The 24,042-nt window shown below is 41.5% G+C and overlaps 1 protein-coding gene and 1 pseudogene across 3 annotated transcripts in view; one reads left to right on the top strand and one right to left on the bottom strand.

Annotated features, from left to right (window-relative positions):
- Positions 1 to 24,042, top strand: part of TOM1L2 (target of myb1-like 2 (chicken)) — a 289,350-nt gene that overhangs the window by 30,670 nt on the left and 234,638 nt on the right. The gene's annotated exons all lie outside the window — the stretch shown is intronic.
- Positions 14,064 to 16,859, bottom strand: LOC102862404 (annotated as a pseudogene).

The raw sequence follows: 24,042 nt of genomic DNA, 5'->3' as shown, positions 1-24,042 counted from the left end.
CCATTTCTCCTTGGGAATCCTTGAATTCCTGTTGTTGAGCCTCGATCTTCACTGAGGGCCAGTCATCAACTGTTTAAGTGTTCAATTATCAATAAGCCAAAGTCTGTGGAAGGCCATAATGGCCCTGCTTTAAGTGGTTCGCTGCTCCCGCAGCTCACCACACTGTCTCTGCCTCTGCCACCATCTTGGATCTCTGCAATTTTAGTCTTAATATTCAGAATCTCAGTTTCCTGTTTTTGATGCTTCTAATTTCTCATTTATTTTATCTATTTGGTTTTGCATAGTTTAAAAGAATTTTTAAAAAACCAAAAAGGAATTCTATGTTTTCTGTATTTTTCTCAATCCATAAAAGAGACTTACTTATCATTATCAGGAAGTTCCAGTAGCTCTTATTCCTTGGAAAGGTCTTCTGGTTTTTTATTTTGGCCACTTTGTACCATCTTTTCCTGTTTTTTGTTTGGTTTTGGGTTTTCCTTTCTTTTTTTTTAGTAGTTTGACTTTGATCTGTTGGATCCAAGACTTTGTAGTGTTCTTGTTATTTATTATTATTCTGTTTTGAGATATTTGATTGAGTCATGCAAATGTATTTGTGCCACTTATTAATTTGGTAATTGTTGGTGTTTTACCGCCTATCTTGTGGTGGATCTGATAGAGGATGGAGGGGCGCGTGTGTACATGTGTCCCCGTACTCTTACGCTATTCACTACTTGTGTAGAACAATTGGGAGTAGATTGGGTAGGTTATTGGTTACAGTCCTTCTTTGATCAGATGGTACATGAACTGGGGACAAGGGGAAGCTCCAGAAGATGCATGTGTGGCTAGATACTGCCGTCTGTTGCCAGATGGGAGAAGGAAAAGGAAACAAAATAAAGCAACAAAATGTATCCAAAAAACAAAACCAAATTTGGGCAGTGTAAGAATGTAGAAAAACCAAGAGAGGGAGTTCAAAAAGAAAGAAAGAATAGAAAGACCAAAAAGAGGAAAAAGAAAAGAGAGAGGTCCAGCAAGAAAGGAAAAAAGCTAGAAAGGATAAGAGAAGTAAGAAGAAATAAGAAAAAAGGAGGGGGGGGGTCACACCACCACCAAAACCCCATAATAATGAAAAAAGAAGATAAAAAGAAAACGAACAAAAATCTAAAAATGTGTGGAAATTAGAACATGGGAGAGAAAAGGGAGGGATCATGGAGGAGGGTAGCTGGGCACCAGTCAATCAAACACAAGGTGTCTGGTCTGGGACAGTCTGTGTGCCAGTCAATAGTTTGGGGTTAGGATGCCCAGTAAGGTCAGCATTTGCTCATTTGAGAGGTGGCTGAGGCCCTAAGAATGGAAACACTTCTGGTGTTGGGTGTCAAGGGCTGGTACGTCACAGGAACCAAGGGAACCTTCCTGGTTAGGGATTCTGTCCTTGTCATTCCAGGATTTGGGTCCAGGCGGGTACCCAGATAGGTGGTTAGTGTGAAGGGACAGTCACTGGCAGTCTGAGATGCCCAGGGATGGCACTTTCCATGGAGGATGCACTGCTCTGAATGTGCCTGTGGTGACTGAAGGTGCCAAGTGAGTGGCAGATAACCCAGTCAGAGGTGGTGCCCCATTAGTTCATTGCTGGCTGCAGGCCAGGCATGGCATAGCCGATAGCTTCTGAAGGGGCGTCTGAGTGTAGACCATGTGTGTTCCCCACTACAGATACAGAATGACAAGAGCCCGCCTCAGGCTGGGTCGGGGGAATGCCATCAACCACCTGGGGGTGGTGGTGGGTTGCTTCCCTCATGTCTGGGGGTGGGAGGTGTGTAAGGTAAATAAGGAAGTAAATCATACCTTTCTTGTTATCAGACAGCTGCTAGTCCCAAGTTCCCAATCCAGCTAGACCTTATTTAAAAACGGCCACACTGCAATGTTTACAGTTCTATACTTCATCAATCTTTTGTTTTCAATGTTTTCATTCCATTTCTTCTTTGAAGTACTTCTGTATCTTTTCATTTTTTATTCAGGGTTCTAAAATTATCCTCAATGTATCCTATCTTGGTTTTTAAAAAATGCTTTTTTTTCCTGGTACTTTAGTTGAAAAGGATTAAGGGCTCACATCTGTATAGGCTGCCATGTTACCTGAGAACCATGTGTATTTTTAATGTGAGTTAAATAATTCATCGAGAGGTCTGTGTAAGTGAATGCATGTGTGTTTTGAAACTTTGAAGGTGACCTTACTTCAAATTCAGCTTTTTCTACCCAGTTGTTAACCTTCTTGTCTTATAGACATCTACCTTTGTCCACTGTATTATTAATGGGAAGCTATGCATTTGCACTGACAGCAACAGCAAAAGAGTCAATGTGCCATGGAATCATCCATGGCAGTGGCAGCATTTTCTCTACTGTCAGATGTGCAGTGTTGGGAATGGCTGGAGCAGCAGGTCTATGAAGAATTGAAGAGGAGGAAAACTCTGCTAGTATGAGCACCTAATATATTTTTCTCCATTTGCACTCAGGTAGATATTTCCAGGGCTACTGTTCTCCTCCAGGAAGCCTTGTCACTGAGACTTGAATATGGAGCACCCCTGTAGTCTGTGAGCTTGCTCTCCTATGACCTACCACAGTGTTTCCTGAGGATCCTGTTCGTCAGCATGTTTGCTTTGCTTTTCACTTGTTATATGGGTAAAAAAAGATTAACTTTTATTTCAAATTAAATAAAAATCCTTGTTAGCTCTTAGATTTTCAGAAGAGGAGAAGGTGCCTGGGGCATTAGGGAGAATAGATTTGAATACAGCAATCAATCTCTTTCTCCATCCCAGAGTGGACAGTCTGTGTTAGTTCTTCTTATGACCTTTATTTGCTTCTAAGACATCAACTCTCTAATCCCACAAATTATAAATTTTGCTTCAATTTGCAGCCATGAAAGTGAGGAGAGTGTCAAGCTGTCAGTATCATTTCCCATTGTGTGGAAGGAAACACTTGCCAGGGTTTTTGGCATTAAATGAACCTGAAGTCTTGGCCGCAAGTGCTACAGTGCTCTTGGCAGACACTGGTTGGGTGCACAGCAAGGCTGTTGATCAAGGTTGGAGGGATTCACCTGCCTGCGTGCCTCCAGCCTTTGTGAGCAGCTGCTTTGTGCTAGGCACAGTAATGTAGCATAGACCTGGCCTGCTTGGGGCCATTCATTCTGTTTCATGGTAGTGAGGATAGCCACATTCTAAGGGTGGCACAGGAGAGGGCAAGGTAGCTACGATTTGTACTCAACTTAATAGCACCCAACAACAATATATTGGCTGAATGATAAGTTTGAGATTGATGGGAGGATATAAGGGGTGGGCACACATTTCCCTAGAGTTCACATTCCATTTCAAGAGCATTGTGAGTGGCCCTGAAAAGAAAAGATTGTGCATAAGCACCATAACAAGATAAAAGGTAAATAACCCAATTGAAAAATGGGCACAGAATATGAACAGACACTTCACCGAAGAAGACATTCAAATGGCCAAAAAATACATGAAGAAATGATCAAAATAACTTGCTTTAAGAGAAATGCAAATCAAAACAACTATGAGATATCATCTCATCCCAGTCAGAATAGCAAAATTTAACAGAAGGCAAACAACAAATGCTGGCGAGGTTGTGTAGAAGCTGGAACTCTTATTGACTGTTGGTGGGAGTGTAAAATGGTGCAACCACTGTAGAAGGCTGTATGGTGCTCTCTCAAAAACTTGCAAATAGAAATACCATTTGACCCAGCAATTCCACTACTGGGATATACCCTAAAGAAACCATAACTGCCACCCAGGCAGATATATGCACACCCATGTTTATTGCAGCTTTGTTCACCATAGCAAGGAGTTGGAAACAACCTAAGTGCCCATCGACAAACGAATGGTTAGAGAAGTTGTGCTATATTCACACAATGGAATACTATATTGCATTGAAAAACAAGGAACTCATGCAATATTATTCAAAATGGGTGACCTTGGAGGACATTATGCTGAGTGAAATATCTCAGTCACAAAAGGACAGGTGCTGCATGGTGGCACTATTGTAGAACAGGACTGACATGAGGGTTGGGGTGAGACTGAGAAAAATTGGATAAATTATGTATACTGTATTGAAACAGAGGAGGGAGAGAACTGTTTGAAAGTGATATATGATTGGGTATTATGGTTATGACAAGAGTCCTGAATGAAGGTTGTGCAGTGGAGTGTACTCCGGGCGGGAAGGAGAGGGGATTCTATACCAATGAAATAATTTTTCTTTTACTTTTCATAGAGAAGTGCAAACTGGGGGAGGGGTGGGCAGGGAGAAAAATGTAACAATGAAGAAAGAAAAAAAAAAGATTGTGCATCATACTATACAGGGCAGAGCGAAGACTGGCTTTACACAAGAGCTATTTTGGCTGATCTGTGGAAGTGTTTTGGGAGGAGTGCATTGTAAGAGGGAAGGATTTGAAAGATATCTAAAAGGTATGTTTGGGAAATGTCAAGTAGCTTGAGACTCTTGTCCTACACCTTGGGTGTTGTGAAGTGGAGAGCTGAGGGGAATACCTCACTGTCACCCTGAAGGTCAGGCTGAGGAATGTAGAATCTGGAAGTAGGTGGAGAGCGCTGGGGGAAATTTACTACTACAAGGGAAGATAGGACTAGATCTCTGGTGGTCTCAGGCAATTATGAAAGTGGTTGACTCTGACAAGAATGGGAATCCCAGAACACTTGATTGTGCTTAAGCGAAACTTATACTTGGACCAGGAGGCAGTCATCAGAACAGAGCAGGGAAACACTCCTTGCTTCAAAATTGGGAAAGGTGTGCGTTAAGGATGTGTCCTACCTCCATATTTTTTCAGTCTGTATGCGGAACAGATTATCCAGGAAGCTGGGATTTGTGAGGAGAAGTGTGGCATCAGGATTGGCAGTAGATTCATCAACAATCTGCAGACACAATCCTGCTTGCTGAAACTGAGGAGGACCTGAAGCACTTGCTGCAGAGGGTCAAGGACTGCAGCCTTCAATATGAATTGAAGCTCAACATCAAGAGAACAAAGATTCTTACCACTGGGCCGATTGGCAACACCATGATGGATGATGAAGAGATTGAGATTATTGACAGCTTCAGTTTGCTTGGCTTTACAATCAACACTCTTGGCACCAGCATCCAGGAAATTAAAAGATGAATTGCATTGGGAAAGTCTGCTGTCAGAGACCTCTCCAAGGTACTAAGGAGCAATGATATCAGTCTGGAGGCTAAGGTGTGCCTGATACAGGCCATGGTCATTGCAATTATTTGCTATGCTTCAGAGAGCTGGACAATGACTAGCGATGATAGAAGGAGAGTTGATGCCTTTGATCTGTGGTGCTGGAGAAGAGTATTGAATATAACATGGACTGCTAGGAGAACAACAAGTTTGTCCTGGAGAGGGTGAAGCCAGGCTGCTCCTTGGAGGCAAGGATTCTGAAGCTCCGTCTGACATACTTTGGACATGTTGCAAGGCAGGATCAGTCCTTGGAGAGGGATCATGCTTGGGAAGTTGGAGGGGACAGTGCAGGAGAGAAAGACCCTTGATGAGATGGATTGATTCAGTCACTGGGGTAATGGGGATAGGTTTATTGGAGTCAATAAGATTGGCACAGGTTAGAGCAGGGTTTAGGGCTATTGTACATAGGGTTGCTATGAGTCGCAAGCAACTCGAAGACACATAACAACAACAAGGTAATAGGAAGAAACGGGAAGATACAGTAGTTCTCTCAAGTAGAGATGAGAGGCACAGCTTATGCAGGGTATGAGAAAGTAGTCATCTATCTTCACGCCTTGCCCTCCACACCTTCTGGTGTATGAATTTGCATTCCTAGCTCCTTCCTAGCTCCTTCCTCATTAGGTTAAGAACTGGCAGGACGCCTTTTTAATTGTGGGGGTTTTTTGGGTATTGTTTTGTTTTGTTTACCTGCTTTCTGTTTCCTTGTGTCCTTGTGACCTTATGCTAAACAATGGGAGACCATTCTTTATTTCCTGATGAAAGAAGACCCACACCCTGGAACACAGAACAGCCCTGCCTTAGGCTTACCTAGTTCCCAGTAAGATGCTTTTCAGAACCACCAACTTAAGCGAGTCTTTTAAACATGTGCATTCAGTGACTAATTAGTTAAGTGATCTTTCATAAATGCCAAGAAAGAATGAAGCACCACAGGAAGCTGTGAATTTGCATTGCAGAATAAGTCATGCAAATCAATCCCAGGAGCCTTTGCAATAGGCTCCATCTTATGTAATATTTTTGTGTGCACCTAATCTCGTTCCCTCACCCCACCTATTGCCAAGATAATAATGAATAAACATGATAATTTTTCCCTACTTGAAATATTTAATAAATCTCTTTAACCTTTTGTTCATGGAGACAGAAACTAGCATTAGCATGGCTTCTCTCTCTTACCACTGGAGAGCCACCTCTGCCACTTGTGAATTGCCTCTACTTAATAAAACTTTGCTTTTGTGGAACCACTGAGCCTTGCCTGGTCATTTTTGGTCAGTAGATGACAGAGAGCCTCCACTGAGCAGTTCCCAGCTGGAGACTGTTGACCTAGTGACACTCATGTATTTTCTTCTCTTTCTTATTCCTCTGTTCTCCTTGGGATTATCCAAGTCTTCACTACATTATAACACTGCTTCAATTTTGGGCCTTTCCTGTATTGTCCAGGCATCAAGACTCATCCTATCAATAAGGCCCTGATGGCAAGGGCATTTGCCAGCATTTGATCCTGAATGTGGACTGCCTTACTTTCCCAAATAACATCACTAGTCTCCTCTGAGGAGCTGGGTTCAGACAGTAGAGAAGGAAAGAGGTGGGTTGCATTTATTCCATTGGCTCAGAGAAGACTTAGGCTCTGGGGAAAGAACACACCTCAGTTTTAGACCCATCTCTCTCTACCTTACAGGGCAGGAGGTCATTTATGTTTCTGCTTTTTTTTATCTCCCCATCCCCTCCATTAAAATGAAGAGTTTAAAACATAAGCAAGAGCAGAAACAATATCAAGAATCTTTGTGAACTTATCACTCAGTTTCAAGAATTTTGGTTTTTATCAGTTTTGTTTCATCTAATCATTCCTCTCTATTGTACGTTGGTTTTTCAAAGTCCTGTTATTTTGAAAGTGGATGGCCAATCCTTCTTCCTAGTCTTAGTTCTAATGCTTAGATTTAGAACAGTGTCTGACAGAAAAGCATTTTACAGAAAGGAGCAGATGAAAGACATTTTCCCAATTATAGAAGCAACCAGTAGATTCAGTGTTGCTCCCCAACCTTGGTATGTGTGTCTTGACCCATCCTTTTACATACTCCACCAGCATCCTCTTCCACTCCGCCTATGCCATTCAGCACTTCTCTCCCCTTTTCCAGTCCTTGATATGATGCTATGTCTCAAGCCTTCTGTGATTCTGTGATTCTGAACCCTATGTATATTAGAGCTCACTTAGGCTAGCAGATATGACAACTGAGGCTGAGACCCGAAACATGGAAACACAATGAAGGAGGAACAGTTGTAAGCAGACACTAGTGATTGGAATGTGGAATGTGAGAAGCATGAATGCAGGGAAATTGGACATTGCTAAAAAAGAAATTAAACACATAAATACTGACATACTAGGTATTGGCAAAATGAGATGGACTGGCCTGGGACATTTTTAATCAGGTGATCATATGATCTACTATGCCAGAGATGAAAAGATGAGGAAAAATGGGTTGCTTTCTTATTTAAAAAGTCATCTCTAGATCCATCTTGAAATTCATTGTTGTGAGTGACAGGATAATATCCATACGCATACAAGGATGTCCAGTGACTACTACTGTCATTCAAATATATTCACCAACAACTAGAGCCAAAGAGGAGGAAATAGAAGATTTCTACCAATGTTTGCAGTCAGAAAGCGATCGAACATGCAGTCAAGATGCATTAATAATAATGGATGACTGGAATGCAAAAGTTGGGAACAGAGAAGAAGGATCAATAGTTGGAAAACATGGACTTGGTGACAGAAATGAAGCTAGAGACAGAGTGATAGAATTCTGCATGATTGGCAATTTATTCATTGCAAATACATTTTATAAGAATCACAAACACAGGCTACACACATGGGTTTACATCTGTGGAAAGAATCACTGGAGAAGCTCAGTATCAGCTGTGAAAACTACACCAGGTGCTGATTGTGGAACAGACCACATATGTAAGTTCAAACTAAAGTTAAAATGATCTGCAGGAACCAAAATTTGGCCTTGAGTCTATCCCACTTGAATTTCAAAACCGTCTCAGGAACAGGTTTGATGCCTTGAACACCAGTGAACGAAGAACAGATAAGGATATCAAGAATGTCATCCAGGAAGAAGAGACCAAGATGGATATCAGACAAAACTCTGAAGATTGCACGAAAGTGCTGAGAAGTCAAAGCAAAGGGAAGAAATCAAATTGAGAAACTGACTAGAAGATTTCAAAGGTCAGTGTGGTAAGACATAACAAAGTATTATAGTAAAATGTGCAAAGAGCTGGAGTCAGAAATTCAAAAGGGCCAAACTCACTCAGCATTTCTTAAGCTGAAGAAACTGAAGAACAAATTCAAGCATCGAGTTGCAGTACTTAAGGATGCTTTGGGCAGAATATTAAATGACCCAGGAAACATTAAGAGAAGAGGGAAAGAGTATACAGAGTTGCTGTACCAAAAGGAATTGGCTGACACAGAAGAATTTAATGAAACAACGTGATGAACCAAGAAAATCAACCTGTTCTGAAAGAATTGGCAAAAAACAAGGCCCCAGGAATTGATGGTGTATTGATGGATATATTTCAACAGATAGATGCTGCCCTGGCTGCACACACCAAATTGTGTCAAGAAATCTGGAGGACAACCACCTGGCCAACTAACTGGAAGAGATCTATATTTGTTCCCATTCTGAAGAGAGATGACCTGACAGAGTGTGGAAATTATCAAACAATATCACATACAGCAAGAGTTTGCTTAAAATTATCCAAAAATGAGTGGAACAACACATCATCTGAGAACTTCCAGAAGTGCAACCTGGGTTTAAAAGAGGCTCTGTACTAGGCATATTATAGCTAATGTTAGATCTCAGCTGAAAGCAGAGTACTAGAGGAATGTCTGTGTTTCATTGACTATGCAAAGGCATTTGACTGTGTGGATTACAACAAACTGGCTGACTCTGAGAAGAATGGGAATCCCAGAACACTTGATTGTGCTCATACGAAACCTGTCCTTGGATCAGGAAGGTCGCATCAGAACAAAGTAAGGAAACCCTGCATGGTTCAAAATTGGGAAGAGTGCACACCAGGGATGTGTCCTATCTCTATAAATTTTCAGTCTATATGCAGATCATCCAGGAGGCTGGGCTGTATGAGAAGGAATGTGACATCAGAATTGGCGGAAGACTCATCAACAATCTGTGTACCAGCAGCCAGGAAATCAAAAGTTGAATTGCATTTGGCAGATCTGTTGTCAGGGACCTCTCCAGAGTACTAAATAGCAACGATGTCCATCTGGAGACTAAAGTGCGCCTGATCCAGGCCATAGTCTTCACAATTACTTGCTGTACATTAGAAAGCTAGACAATGACTAGGAATGATAGAAGGAGAATTGATGCCTTTGAGCTGTGATGGAGAAGAGTATTGAACCATGGACTGCCAGGAGAACAAACAGGTTTGTCTTAGGGTGAAACCAGACTGCTCCTTGGAGGCAAGGATTCTGAGGCTTTGTCTGACATACTTTAGGCATGTTGCAGGGAAGGACCAGTCCTTGGAGAGGGACAGGCTGGAGAAGAAGTCCAAGAGAGAAAGACCCTCGATAAGATGGATTGATTCATTGACTGTGGTAATGAGAGTAAGTGTGTCAGAGACAATAAGATTAGCACAAGATAGAGCAAGAGCAGGGTTTAGAGCTTTTATACAAAGGGTCGCTATGAGTCACAAGTGACTAGCATATAACAACAATCATTCCTCTATTCCCCACAGATTCCACTCATACAGTTTTATTTGTAAATACTTTTATGTCTCTAAAAGATGAGAGCTTTTTTGTTTTAACCTACTTAGGTTACTTCAAGTATCTTATTTGAGCACTGGCCTTATCAGCTGTAAGATGGGATGATATATTTCCCCATCTCAGGGCTGTTGTAAAGTTCATGAACCCCTTGCCAAATTATTATAGCTACTTTTTCTTCACTATCTGCCATATACAAGGCACTACAGTGGCATTAAGAACATGACACTGGACCAGAGAAACTCTTACTCAGTCCCAGCACTTACCAGCTGTATGTCTTCTGGGGGACAATGAATAAGAAAGATCAAAGAAGCACTGGTGCCTTTGAATTATAGTTTAGGTGAAGAATATTGATGGTATCATGGACAGCCAAAAGAAAGAACAAAGCTGCTCTGGAAGAAGTCCAACCAGAGTAATCTTTAGAAGCTAGGATGATGACTTTGTCTCTTTTACTTTGGGTGCATTATCAGGAGGGGGTCCGTCTCTGGAAAAGGACATCATGCTTGGAAAAGTAGATGGGCACCCTAGATAACGTTATGCTGAGTGAAATACCTCAGTCACAAAAGGACAAATACTGCATAACACCTCTGATATAAAACAGGACTTACATGGAAGTTGGAAAGAAACTAAGAGGGGATAAATAATGAACGCTGCATTGGACCAGATGAAGGAAAAGAACTGTTTAAAAGGAATATGTGATTACTCATTATTTGTGTGACAACAGTCCAGAATAAGTGGTGCACAGCAAAATGGACTGGGGGAGAGGTGTCGGGCACGGGGGAAGAGGAAATTATGCAACAATTCCTGATTTTATTTTTTTTTATATATAATAGCAAATTGGGGGGGGATAGGGAAGAAAAAAATGCACAACAATGAATGAATGAAAAATCCAACTTTTCTGTTGTTGTTATGTGCCGTCGAGTCACTTGCGACTCATAGCGACCCTATGTACAACAGCCCTAAACCCTGCTCTGTCCTGTGCCAATCGCACTGCCTCTGACACACCCTTCCCGATTACCCCAGTCACTGAATCAGTCCACCTCATAGAAGGTCTTCCCCTCTTGCGCCGTCCCTCCACCCTCCCAAGCATGATGTCCCTCTCCAAGGCCATTTCATTAAAATCACAATTAAATTTTTTTAAAGTAGATGGTCAGAAGGAGATAGTAAGACCTTCAATAGGATAGATTGACATAGTGACTGCAACCTTGGGCTTACGCACAATGGAGAATGTGAGGATATTGCAAGATTGGGCAGGGTTTACATGGGTTTACAGAGTTTTATTACATCTATTGTATGTAGGATTTTTAGCAGAGCCAGCTTGATAACCCAGTAACAACAGGTTTAAATTGAGCTGCCAAACCAAAGGGGAAGTGTTTAAAATCTATCAGCTGTTCCTCAGGAGAATAATGAGCAATCTCCTTCCATGAGAATTACTGCCTATGAAAACCCTTTGGAGGGTCAGCTATGAATCAGTTCTGACTTGATGATGAAGAGAGTTTCAAGATATTTTTTCCCTTCCCCATCTTTAAAAATGGGAGAGGCCCGCTTTAACTCTTTCGTAGAACTCCTAAGGGATTTAAATGGTATAGTATATACATGTATCTATATCTAGAAAGCTCTTATTGCATGGTGTTATATAACTACCTTGCTTTGTCTTGAAATGCCTTTTGAAATTATCTGTTTAGCTTTCTTACCTCAGCATCCTTTCTCCTTGTATTAACTTCTTTTTGTTTTAATGCAAGTTTCAGGATCTCTTCTGACATCTATTTTGGGCTTTTCTTTTTCCCCTTTCTTTGTAATGACCTTTATTTTTTCTTCATTGATGATGTCTTTGATGCCATTCCTGACTCGTCTGGTATTTGGTCATTTAGTGTTCAGTGTGTCGTATCTATTTTTAGGATGAGTTTTAAGTTTTGTTGGAAAAGACTCAAGGTCATATTTTGGTTCTTATACACTTATTTTCATTTTCTTCAGCTTCAATTCAAAATGTTCAAGGAGCTGTAATTAGAATAGCAAAAAAAAAAAAAGAAAAGCAAAAGAAAAGAACATGCTTGACTTTTTTTTTTTAAATAATAGGACGTTTCAGGTTTAATCAGTGAAAAAAGAAAATAGTTCTGGACAATGTCAAATTCCACACACCATAATGCTATTGTTATACATTAAAATAATTATTATTTATACATATGCAAAATTATAAAGTTCTATTTCATACAGTAAAATCCTTTACAGAAACCTATTTTAAATTAAGTAGAATTTCTCAACATTAATAAGTGAAGTCTAAGTTTTTGTAAAGGTTCCCTTAAAAAGTTTTAGAACAAAATGCTAACTCTAAAAAAATTTGTTCTTTCTTATGTCAGTTCCCAAATTAAATCTACTTAAGAGAAAACATAAATTGATAGCTTAGTCACTCACTACTTAAATAATATTGTGCAGGCATCTTGAAAATGCTCCATGTTTTTTCAAGTATGGAAATACAACTGAATTCATACAACTCAGTTCCACGATACAGTACCAAACAGATGGAGTATTTCGGAAAGACTTTCGTGTCATACGGCACAATATCAATGTTTTATTTCTTCAAATATACTGTGAAATAAATACCAGAGGCTTTTTTTTCTTCTAAAAGGCCCAAATTATAATTTAGATTAAAATGATTTTGACTAAGACTTAATTTGTAAAACTGATAACATCAATATTTTATCACAAAAGTAAAGCGGGCGAGGTTGCGGATCGGGCGGCAGGCGGAGCTGGTCCTGTTGTGCCACGGCTCCGCGCGGCCTGCAGTCCCGGGCCCGCGCCCCGCGCCCGCCCGCCTCCGTCCGCCATGGAGCCTGACCCCCGTTAGCCCCGCTTCCCCAGGCGGCACGGCCATCCGCGAGGGCTGGTTCCGCGAGACCTGCAGCCTGTGGCCTGGCCAGGCCTTGTCGCTGCAGGTGGAAGAGCTGCTGCACCATCAGCGTTCGCAGTACCAGGACATCCTAGTCTTCCGCAGTAAGACCTACGGCAACGTGCTGGTGTTGGATGGCGTCATCCAGTGCACCGAGAGAGACGAGTTCTCCTACCAGGAGATGATTGCCAACCTGCCCCTCTGCTGCCACCCCAACCCTCGCAAGGTGCTGATCATCGGCGGTGGGGATGGGGGCGTCCTGCGGGAAGTGGTGAAGCACCCTTCAGTGGAGGCCGTGGTCCAGTGTGAAATCGATGAGGATGTCATCCAAGTCTCTAAGAAGTTTCTTCCAGGCATGGCAATTGGCTACTCCAGCTCAAAGCTGACCCTCCATGTAGGTGATGGTTTTGAATTCATGAAGCAGAACCAGGATGCCTTTGATGTTATCATCACGGACTCCTCAGACCCCATGGGCCCCGCTGAGAGCCTCTTCAAAGAATCCTACTACCAGCTCATGAAGACAGCCCTCAAGGAGGATGGCATTCTCTCTGCCAGGGGGAGTGCCAGTGGCTGCACCTGGACCTCATCAAGGAGATGCGGCAGTTCTGCAAGTCCCTCTTCCCCGTGGTGGCCTACGCCTATGCACCATCCCCACCTACCCCAGCGGCCAGATCGGTTTCATGCTGTGCAGCAAGAACCCAGCACCAACTTCCGGGAGCCGGTGCAGCAGCTGACGCAGGCGCAGGTGGAACAGAGGCAGCTCAAGTACTACAACTCAGACGTGCACCGAGCGGTCTTCGTGCTGCTGGAGTTTGCCCTCAAGGCCCTGAATGATGTGAGCTGAGCAAGGAGCTGCTGTTGCCGTCAACACCCAGAAACCTCGGACCAGGGAGCCCCAGGGTGCCCGGGCCCCCTAGCCCCACACAGGGCCCTCTGCGGGCTCTCATTGACCAAGCAAGTGTTACTGGCCCCAGAATGCTGCCCCGCTGGGCGGACTGTGTCTTTCTCTCTGTGCGGCGCCCAGCCTCCAAGCCTATACCAGCTCTGTACAGCGCCTTCTCTGCCTTCTGTCGCCCCTCACTCACCAAACATGTGTATTTATAACAAACAAACAAACAAAAAAGTAAAGCTGGCAACAAGTTATAAAAGGAGTCAGTACTCTACTCAAACATAGGTAGGGATTAAAGTTCATCATGATAGAAATATTCATCATGGAGTTGTCTGCCATAATCTGTAGCTTCACTGCTAAGAAACAAGTCCTGATTTTCCAGAATCTTTGCTTCAGAGAGCTTTCTATCACCATTCAAATCCATTTCATCAATTAGATGAAGAGCCTCTTTTTGGGCAATGCCCCGATTATTGGATACAACACAAGATAATAGCTCTTGGGGATCAAGTCTACCATTGCTGTCTTTGTCATAATCATTTACAAATCTGTCTTTTTCAACAAGTATCCATTCTGGATCTTCAGTTTCTGTTGGATCTCTCCTGTAATCACCAAGAAATTCTTCCAAAGTAACAAATCCATCACCCTTTTTGTCATGTTCTTCTAAAGCCACTTGAATGACAAATTCCGTCATATAATCAACTTCTTCAGGATGCTCGAAAGCAATAAATTCTTCACAATTTAAACCAGGACCTGAATCTTGATTAGCTTCTTCAAATCGTTTCTTGTCCTTTAAATGAAGCTGCCTGATGGACTCCTCCTCCGCGTTGTCCAGAGCCCTGTTCTCATCAAAGTCTATCACGCAGTCACACATCTGGATGTTGTATTCATGCCACCTCACAGTATCATCGCTGTTCTTATCATATTCGACAAACTGCTGCTTTGCCTCTTGCATAGCATAATGTTTAAAAGACATTTGAATCCATGAACTGAGTTCACCTTCAGTGAGAAAGCCATCTGAGTCCAAGTCAGTTTTCTATATGATTGACTTCAGTCTTTTGTGCTGCTCTTCAGGCTTGAGTTTAATGTATACATCAGATTCATCCTGATTCAGGCCATGCTCTTTGTAGTCACTTGCAGTACATCTGAGAGCTAGACAATCAATAAGGATGACAGAAGAATATTTGATGCCTTTGGATTGTGGTGTTGGAGAAGAGTATTGAAGATCCCATGGACCAGGCTTGAGTCTTCTCTCCATAGCTCACCTATGCAACCTTTGTGTCTAAGAAGCATTCATGTTCTACTTCTTCCAAGACAGATTTGTTTCTTCTTCGTTGCAGAATCCAGCCATTCTGCTCACCTTCCCAGCCTGGAAAGTAGTCATGCTTGGCATTTCTCAGGGTGAAAGAACTAAAGAAAAAATTCAAACCTTGAGTTGCAATACTGAAGGATTCTGTGTTCAAAAATCTTGACTTATACAGGAAACATCAAAAGAAGATGGAAGGAAGACACAGTCACTGTACCAAAAAGAATTAGTTGATGCTGAACCCTATCAAAAAGTAGTGTATGATCAAGAATCAATAGTACTGAAGGAAGAAGTCCAAGCTGCACTGAAAGCACTGTCAAAAAATTAGTTCCCAAGAATTGATGGAGTACCACTTGAGATGTTTTAGAAAAAAGATGCAGCCCTGGACATGTTCACCAGTCTCTGCCAACAAATATGGAAGACCACCAGACTGGGGGGGTGGGGGGGTGGCAAAAATCCATATTTGTTCCTCTCCCCAACATTTGGAATGGGGAATTTTTATTGAACAGTATCAATATAATCCAATTCAAATAAAAGCTTGTTGAAGATTATTTAACAGTTACTGGCATGGTATATACAAAGGGAACTGCTAGAAACTCAGGCTGGTTTCACAAGAGCCCATGGCACAATGGATATCATTGCTGATGTCAGGTGTCTCTTGGTTGAAAACAGTGAAAACCAGAAAGATATTTACTTGTGCTTTATTAAATATGCAAAGATATTTGACTTTGTAGAACATTGTTGTTGTTGCTTTGTACCATTGAGTCACCTGTGATTCATAGCAACCCTACATAACATTACAGATGACATTGAGAAGAATGGGAATTTCAAAACACTTAATTGTGCTCATAGGAAACCTTTCATAGATCAAGAAGCAGTCATTTGAACAGAACAAGGGAACACTGCATGATTTAAGATGAGGAAATGTGTGTATTCTTTTTCCATACCTATTCATTATGTATGCTGAGCAAGTAATCTGAGAAGCTGGACTATATAAAGAGGAATGTGGCATCAGAATTGGAGAAAGACTCACCAACAATCTACATTGTGCCGATGACACAGTCTTGCTTTCAGGAAGTTAATAAGACTGGAAGCTCTTACAAATCTTAAAGAAGATATTACAGAATCTTAAAGAAGATCAAAGAGTAGAGCCTCTAATATGAGTTGCACCTCAATATCAAGAAAACAAAAATCTTCACCACTGGACCAAAAAGCAACATTATGATAGATAGAGAAAGGATTAAAGTTGCAACAATTTCATTTTGGTTGGATGCACAATTAACAACTATGGTAGCAGCAGTCAAGAAATCACAAAATGGGTTGCATTGGGGAAATCTCCTGTCAAGGACTTCTCCAAAGTTCTAAAGAGCAAGGATGTCAGTTTAAAGACCAAAATGTGTCTAATTCAAGCTATGGTATTTTCATTTGCTTCCTATGTAACTGAAAGTTGGACAATAATAAGGATGACAGAAGAATCACCAGTGCTTTTGTTTTGCTTTTCTTTTTTTCCCTGTTGTGTACTGTCAAATTGGATCTGACTGGCACAAGAGGAGATTGCTCCTCCTTCTCCAGTGGAGTATCTGGTGGATTCAAACCATGCGCCTTTGGGATTGTAGTGCAGCCTCTTGCCACTAGGCACCAGAGCACCCCCTCATCAATGACTTTGAATTGTAGAGTTGGTGAAGAGTATTGACTATGCCATGCACTGTCAGTAGAACAAACAAATCTTTCTTAAAAGGAGTATTGTAGAGGCAAGAATGGTGAACTTTGTCTCACTTTGGGCATATTATGAGGATGAATCAGTCCTTGTTGAGAGACATCATGCTGGGAAAGATAGAGGCCTCAGTGAAATGGGTTGACACAGTGACTACCACAATGGACTGGAGCAGGACAGGGATCATGAAGATGGCACAGGATAGGGCAATGTTTACATCTGTTGTTCATAGGGTCACTATGATTTATAGTCGACTCGATGGCACCTGTAACAACAACAACAGCAACATTGTATAATCATTTATTATTTTGCAGCCTCCAATTTTCCCTGATTCATGCTTCATACATTCCCCATTTTAGTTATTAGTCGATGTTTGCATCAGTTCCTCTTTGTTTTGAGTCTAGCTCCATGAATAAATGTAGGTCCTTTGTTGGATGAGAGCTTCATTCATGTTGTTAAAGTAGACTACTTTGAGGCAGCAGCTCTCTCCCAGTCAAATTTTTAATGTCTTTCAACCCGAGAGTTTATGTTCTGGCACTATACTGAACAATGTTTCAGTGTTACATATAGGGATTTTGAGAGGCTAATATTTCAGATGTGTATGTCCAGTCCTGTGTCTTGGAACATCTACTGAAACCTATGCTCCATGGGTGAGACTACTAGTATACTAGTGGCATAATTTACAGCATCATACCAACACGTAGGCCACAACAGTATGACAAACTGATCGATAAAGCATTAGTGACCTGAGATTGACTAATATTAACCATACCAAATCATATGATCTCTACTATACCTGGAATGTCAAATTGAAGAGGAGGAGTGTTGCATTCATTGTCAGAACATTTTGAGATCTACCCTGAAATACATTGTTGTTAGTGATAAGATACTATCCATAAACGTACAAGGAAGACCTCTTAATACAACTGTTATTCAGTTGTATGCACTGACCACTAAAACCAAAGTGAAGCTGTTGAGGCTGATGGCCTAGTCTGTAAGGTGTTGTGAACCCAAAGGCCACATCTCCTTGGCAGTTGAACTCATCAGTGTCTCCACAGAAAAAAAATACCATCTTCTATGTTATTTAGGATCCTTGGCTGCAGTTGTTTTCTTTCAACTTCTGTATATGCCATCCCATTGTCTTCTAGCTTGCCTGGTTTCCACTGAGAAATCAGAACTTAATCTAATTGTTTTCCCTTCGTAGGTGACTATTTGTTTTTCTCATTCTTCCTTTAGTATTCTATTGTTATTTTTTTTTAAGATTTTTTTTTCTGGTTGTGTACTGTTGAATCAGATCCAACTGGCACAGGAGATTTCCCCTCCTCCAGTGGAGCTTCTTGTGAATTTGAACCGTGTGCCTTCAAGATTGCAGTACAGTATCTTGCCACTAGGCGACCAGAGCTCCCTTTATCCTTATCTTTTAATTTGAAGAATTTGGCTATGATATGTCTTGATGTTTTTCTTTTTGGGTCTAGTCTATTTGGTGTTCACTGAGCTGCTTGAATGTCGATTTCTCAGTTCTTCAGAATATCTGGGAAGTTTTCTTGTAGTACTTCTACAATTTTCTCAGTGACTTTCCTCAGTCACTTCCGTGCTCTGGAATTCCAGTCATACATATGTTGTTCCTTTTGATGTCATCCCACATGATTCTAATGTTTTCTTCATTTTCTTTACCTCTCATCTCTGCTTTTTCTTCTAGTATGTTTCTAGTGAGCCTCTTGTTTTCCAGCACATTGACTCTCTGTTCCATCTTGTGAGTTCTATTCCCCCCCCACCCCCGCCCCAACCAGCATGTTGTACACTTCTCCCATTTTGGTCTTAATATTCTGGATTGCATTTTCATGTTTTTTCTGTTATTTAAAGTACTATGTTTGCTGTACTCTTTTGATAATTTTTTTAAGTTCTTATACCTCTTTATCTAGGCTATCAATTCTCTTCCCCCTTTTGAATTTTCTTCCATAGCTGTTCAAATTGCTCCTCATCAATATATTTCTTCTGGATTTGCTCTCTTGATGGCTCCCATTGTTTCTTCTATCATATGCATCATCTTCTGTAGCTGTTCAAATAACTCAACATCAACATACTTCTTTTAGTTCTCTCTGGGGTATTTATTGAGTCTGCTTTTTTAGGAGAAAGGTTATTTTGTTTTTTCATGATGACTGAGACAGAGTACCGTTTGTTTTCTTGACATTATGTGAGTCTTTTCTTGGTAGATGTTAGGTTGTTTTAACTATAGAGTGACCTAGAGTATGACAATATTTTGTGAAGGACTTGTGTATTGGTACACCCCTCTTGGCCTGAGGCCCTGTAAGCCTCTGGCCCAAATCAGGATGACTGTTGCCCTCTAGAAACCATGGCTCCACTGGCTTCTTCCACTTGAACTTAAGAAATTCTTTGTTTAAAAAAGAAAGAAAGAAATTCCTCATGATGTAGCTAGACATCTGTGTTCAAAGCTAAAGTACCTGTGGTGTTTATGCTCCTGGCACAGGACAGCAAGGCAGTGGCAGGCCAGTCTGGTCTCCACACAGCAGGCTGCTCTGATCTCCATGGGGCAGGCTGATCTGGTCTAGTGCCAAGTGTGGCCATTTGTGCATTGTGCAACTGGTCATGCCCTGTGGCCTGTCATGTCCTGCAAACAGTCATGCCCTTTGACAGGCAAACATTTTAAGTATAAAACTGTTTAGTGTACTTTGTAGCTTATTTTTTTCTTCCTACTTAATGGGTGTTGAATACTTTCCCATGATTAAAGAGTTTATTCCTAACCTAGTGGCGGCCACATGTATCCTTGAGAGTGATAGTAAGCCTCCCCAGCCAGGGAGTAACTTTGGGGACATTGTCACCATCTTATGCCAGGACTTCAGTCCTACTTTGAAGTCTACTTCTTATTTTAATTACTCTCAGGCATGGCAGACCATCATCAGTTGAAGGACAGATTTTATATTTAAAACAAGCCAGTCATTTTCCACTTCCCAGTGCTGTGTCCTTAGCAAGGCCATTCTGGATGATTTGTAGAGGAATGAATGAGGATGGAATGCATAGCTTTTGGCCTTTTACAGTTGCCCTACTAGAGTGGACAATTCAAAACCATGATGTAAACTTCTGCGTAAGTTCTGTGAGTGTGATGCTGGTTGTCAAACTTCTGCAGCCTCAGAAGCTCTGGTGAGCTTGTTAAAATGACCAAAGCCCTGGGCAGGTAAGTTACAAGAAGGGAAAAGGGAAAATGAACTTCATGGGTACCTGTAGGTTCCACCTGCTAGCAGCTCTATCCTGAGCACAATGAAACACTGCATAGTCCTGACAAAGCCTTAAAATTGCTACTGTCAGTGAATAGTTGTTGCAACCACTGTGTCTAGCCATCTCACTGAGGCCCTTTTTTAAAATATATAAAATTTTTAATTTTAATTGTGATTTTAACAAAAGTTTACAGAAAAGTTATATTTTCATTCATTGTTGCACATTTTACCCCCCCATCCCTTTCCCCTTCCCAGTTCATTTTTTTTAAAAAAAATACTCATTCATTGTTGCACAATTTCCTCCCTCCTCAAACTCCCCTGAGTCCTCTTTGTAGTATACCACTTAGTCTGAGCTGTTGTCATACATGTAATGCCTAATCATATATTCCTTTTAAACAGTTCTTTCCTTCATCTATTCCAATGCAGTGTTCATTACTTGTCCATTCTTACCCTATTCTCCCAACCTCCCATGTCAGACCTACAACACAAGTGCCCATGAACAATCAAATGGATAGAAAAACTGTAATATATTTATACAATGGAATACTATGCAGCAGGGAAAAACAGCGAACTTGTAAAACATTATACAGCATGGGTGACCCTTAAGAACATAATGCTGAGTGAAATATGTCAGCCAGAAAAGGACAAATACTGCATAGCACCACTGTGATGAGGCCTTCTTCTTTTTATTGTGGTAGTGTTATGTGTCATTGAGCCATTTACAACCCATAGCAACCCTATGTATATAACAGCTCTGAACTCTGCTCTATCCTGAGCCAACTTCATTGTCTCTGACTCACTTACCCCCATTACTCCAGTCACTGAGTCAGTCCCTCTCATTGATGGTCTTCGTCTCTTCCACCCTCCCAAGCATGATGTCCCTCTACAAGGACTGGTCCCTCCTTATCCAAAGTAAGTGAATTGGAAGTTCAAAATCCTTGCCTCAAAGGAGCAGCCTGGTTTCACTCTATTTAGGGTGAACCTGTTTGTTCTCCTAGCAGTCCATGGTATACTCCACACTCTTCTCTAGAACCACAAATCAGAGGCATCAATTCTTCTATCACCCCTAGTCTTTGTCCAGGTTTCTGATGCATAGGAAGTAATTGCAGTGACCATGACCTGGATCAGGCGTACCTTACTCTCCAGAATGATATTGTTGCTCTTTGGTACTCTGGCAAGGTTCCTGACAACGGATCTGCCCAATGCAACTCTACTTTTTATTTCCTGGCTGCTGGCACCAAGAGATTGTGGAGCCAAGCAAGCTGAAGGTGTTAACAGTTTCAATCTCTTCACCATCTATCATGATGCTGCCAATTGAGCCAGTGGTGAAAATCTTTGTTTTCTTGATGTTGAGCTTTTGTTGATATTCAATTCGTATTGAAGGCTGCAGTCCTTGACCTTCTGTAGCAAGTGCTTCAGGTCCTCCTCAGTTTCAGCAAGCAAGGTTGTATCATCTACATAAAGCCGATGGTTGATAAGTCTTTCTCCAAGGCTGATGACACATTCTTCCTCATAAAGCCTAGTATCCAAGCTGATCTGTTCCACATTTAGATTGAAAAGGTAGGGAGATAGGATGCATCCCTGGCATATACCTTTCCTGATTTTGAACCATGCAGTGTTTCCTTGCTCTGTTCTGATGACTGACTGCTGGTCCAAGTACAAGTTTTGCTTGAGCACAAATGTTCTGGGATTCCCATTCTTCTCAGAGTTAGTAACAATTTTTTGTGATCCATGCAGGAGTGGCATCCACTTCCTAGCGAACATGCCTCTGAAAACTCTATGAACTTTTATAACTGTCGATAGTTATAGAAAGGCCTCAGGCCTTTTGTTCATAGAGTTGCTATGAGTTGTACTCAACTCAGTGGCGGTCAACAACAACACAGTCAAATGACATTCCATAGTCAGTGGAACACAGACATTCCTCTGGTACTCTGCTTTCAGCCAAGATCCATCTAACATTAACTAGTACCTAGTACCACGGCCTCTTCTAAAACCCTGCGTGCACATCTGACAGTTCTTTGTGGATGTGCTGTTGCAGTCATTTTTTAATTATTTTCAGCAGTATCTTGCTTTGTTGTTGTTTTTATGTGCCTTCAAGTCACTTGCAACTCATAGCAACCCTATGTACAAGAGCCCTAAACCCTGCTCTATCCTGTGACAACATCACTGTCTCTGACACAGTTACTCCCATTACCCCAATCACTGAGTCGATCCATCTCATTGAGTGTCTTCCTCTCTTGTGCTGTCCCTTCACCCTCCCAAGCATCATGTCCCTCTATAAGTACTGGTCCCTCCTGGCAACATGCCCAAAGTATGTCAGACAAAGCTTCAGAATCCTTGACTCCAAGGAGCAGCCCGGTTTCACCCTCTCCAGGATGAAACTGTTTGTTCTCCTAGCAGTCCATGGTATATTAAACACTCTTCTCCAGCACCACAGTTCAAAGGCATCAATTCTCTTTCTGTCATCCCTGGTCACTTTCCAGCTCTCTGACGCATAGCACACAAATGTGAAGACTGTGGCCTGGATCATGTGCACCTTAGTCTTCAGCTTGACGTTGTTGCTCCTCAAGACTCTGGAGAGGTCCCTGACAGCTGACTTTCTCAGTGCAATTCATCTCTTGATTACCTGGCTGCTGGTACCAAGAGTGTTGTTTGTGGAACCAAGCAAAGTAAAACAATCCACAGTCTGAATCCCTTCACCATCCATAATGATGCTGCCAATTGGGCCAGTGGTGAGAATCTTTGTTTTCTTGATGTTGAGCTTCCATCCATATTGAAGGATGCAGTCCTTGACCTTCTGCAGCAAGCGCTTCAGGTTATCCTCACTTTCAGCAAGCAGGTTGTGTCATCTGCATAACGCAGGTTGTTGATGAATCTTCTTTCAGTCCTGGTATCACATTCTTTCTTGTACAGCCCAACATCCCAGATGATATTTTCTACATACAGATTGTAAAGGTATGGAGATGGAATACATCCCTGGCAGACACCCTTCCCGATTTTGAACCATGCAGTGTCTCCTTGCTCTGTTCTGATGACTGCCTCTTGGTTCATGTATAGGTTTCACATAAGCACAATCAAATGTTCTGGGATTCCCATTTCTCTCAGAGTCAGCCACAGTTTGTTATGTTCCACAGTCAAAAGTCTTGTATAGTCAATGAAACACAGACATTCCTCTGGTACTTTCTGCTTTCACATGTGATATTAGTGATATTGTTCAATAATTTCTACATTCTTGTCATTTTTGGAATGTGAACAAATATGGATCTCTTTCAGTCTGTTGGCCAGGTGGTTGTCCTTAAGATTTCTTGGCACAACCTGTTGAGTGCGTCCAGGACAGCATCTGTTTGTTGAAATATATCAATTGTTATACCATCAATTCCTGGGGCCTTGTTTTTTCCAGATCCTTCAGAGTAGCTTGAACTCCTTTCATCACTGTAGGGTCTTGCTCATATGTACGTTGTTTCATGAAATTCTTCTGTGTCAGCCAATTCTTTTGGGTACGTTGACTTTATATTCCTTCCATCTTTTAAAGCTTCTTGGATCATTTTATATTCTGTCCAAAGCATCTCTAAGTATTGCAACTCGAGGCTTGAATTTGTTCCTCAGTCCCTTCAGTTTAAGAAATGCTGAGCAAAGTAAGCCCTTTTGATTTTCTAACTCCAGCTCTTTGCATATTTTATTATAATACTTTGCTTTGTCTTTGTGCTGCCATTTTAAATCTTTGATCAGATCCTTAACTTCTTGATTTCTTCCCTCTCTTTGGCATCTCAGTGTTCTAGTGCAATCTTCGGAGTCTCTTCTGACATCCATCTTGATCTTTTCTTCTTCCTCTTTCTTTGTAATGACCTTTTGCTTTCTTCCTTAATGATACTCTTTTTTAAAAAATTTATTTTATTGAAAGTTTACAGAGACTGGATTTCCATTCATTCATTGTTGCACTTTTCTCCCTGCCCACCTCTCCCCCCCAATTAACTTTTCTTTTTTTAAATTAAAAGAAAAAAATAGATTCTCACCATTGGGC

This window comes from Elephantulus edwardii, unplaced genomic scaffold (genome assembly GCF_000299155.1).
Source record: "Elephantulus edwardii isolate Elephantulus edwardi_28Jun2011 unplaced genomic scaffold, EleEdw1.0 scaffold00314, whole genome shotgun sequence".
Classification (NCBI taxonomy): domain Eukaryota; kingdom Metazoa; phylum Chordata; class Mammalia; order Macroscelidea; family Macroscelididae; genus Elephantulus; species Elephantulus edwardii.
The sequence above is the reverse complement of the archived record's forward strand: the minus strand, read 5'-3'. Positions and strand labels throughout refer to the sequence as shown.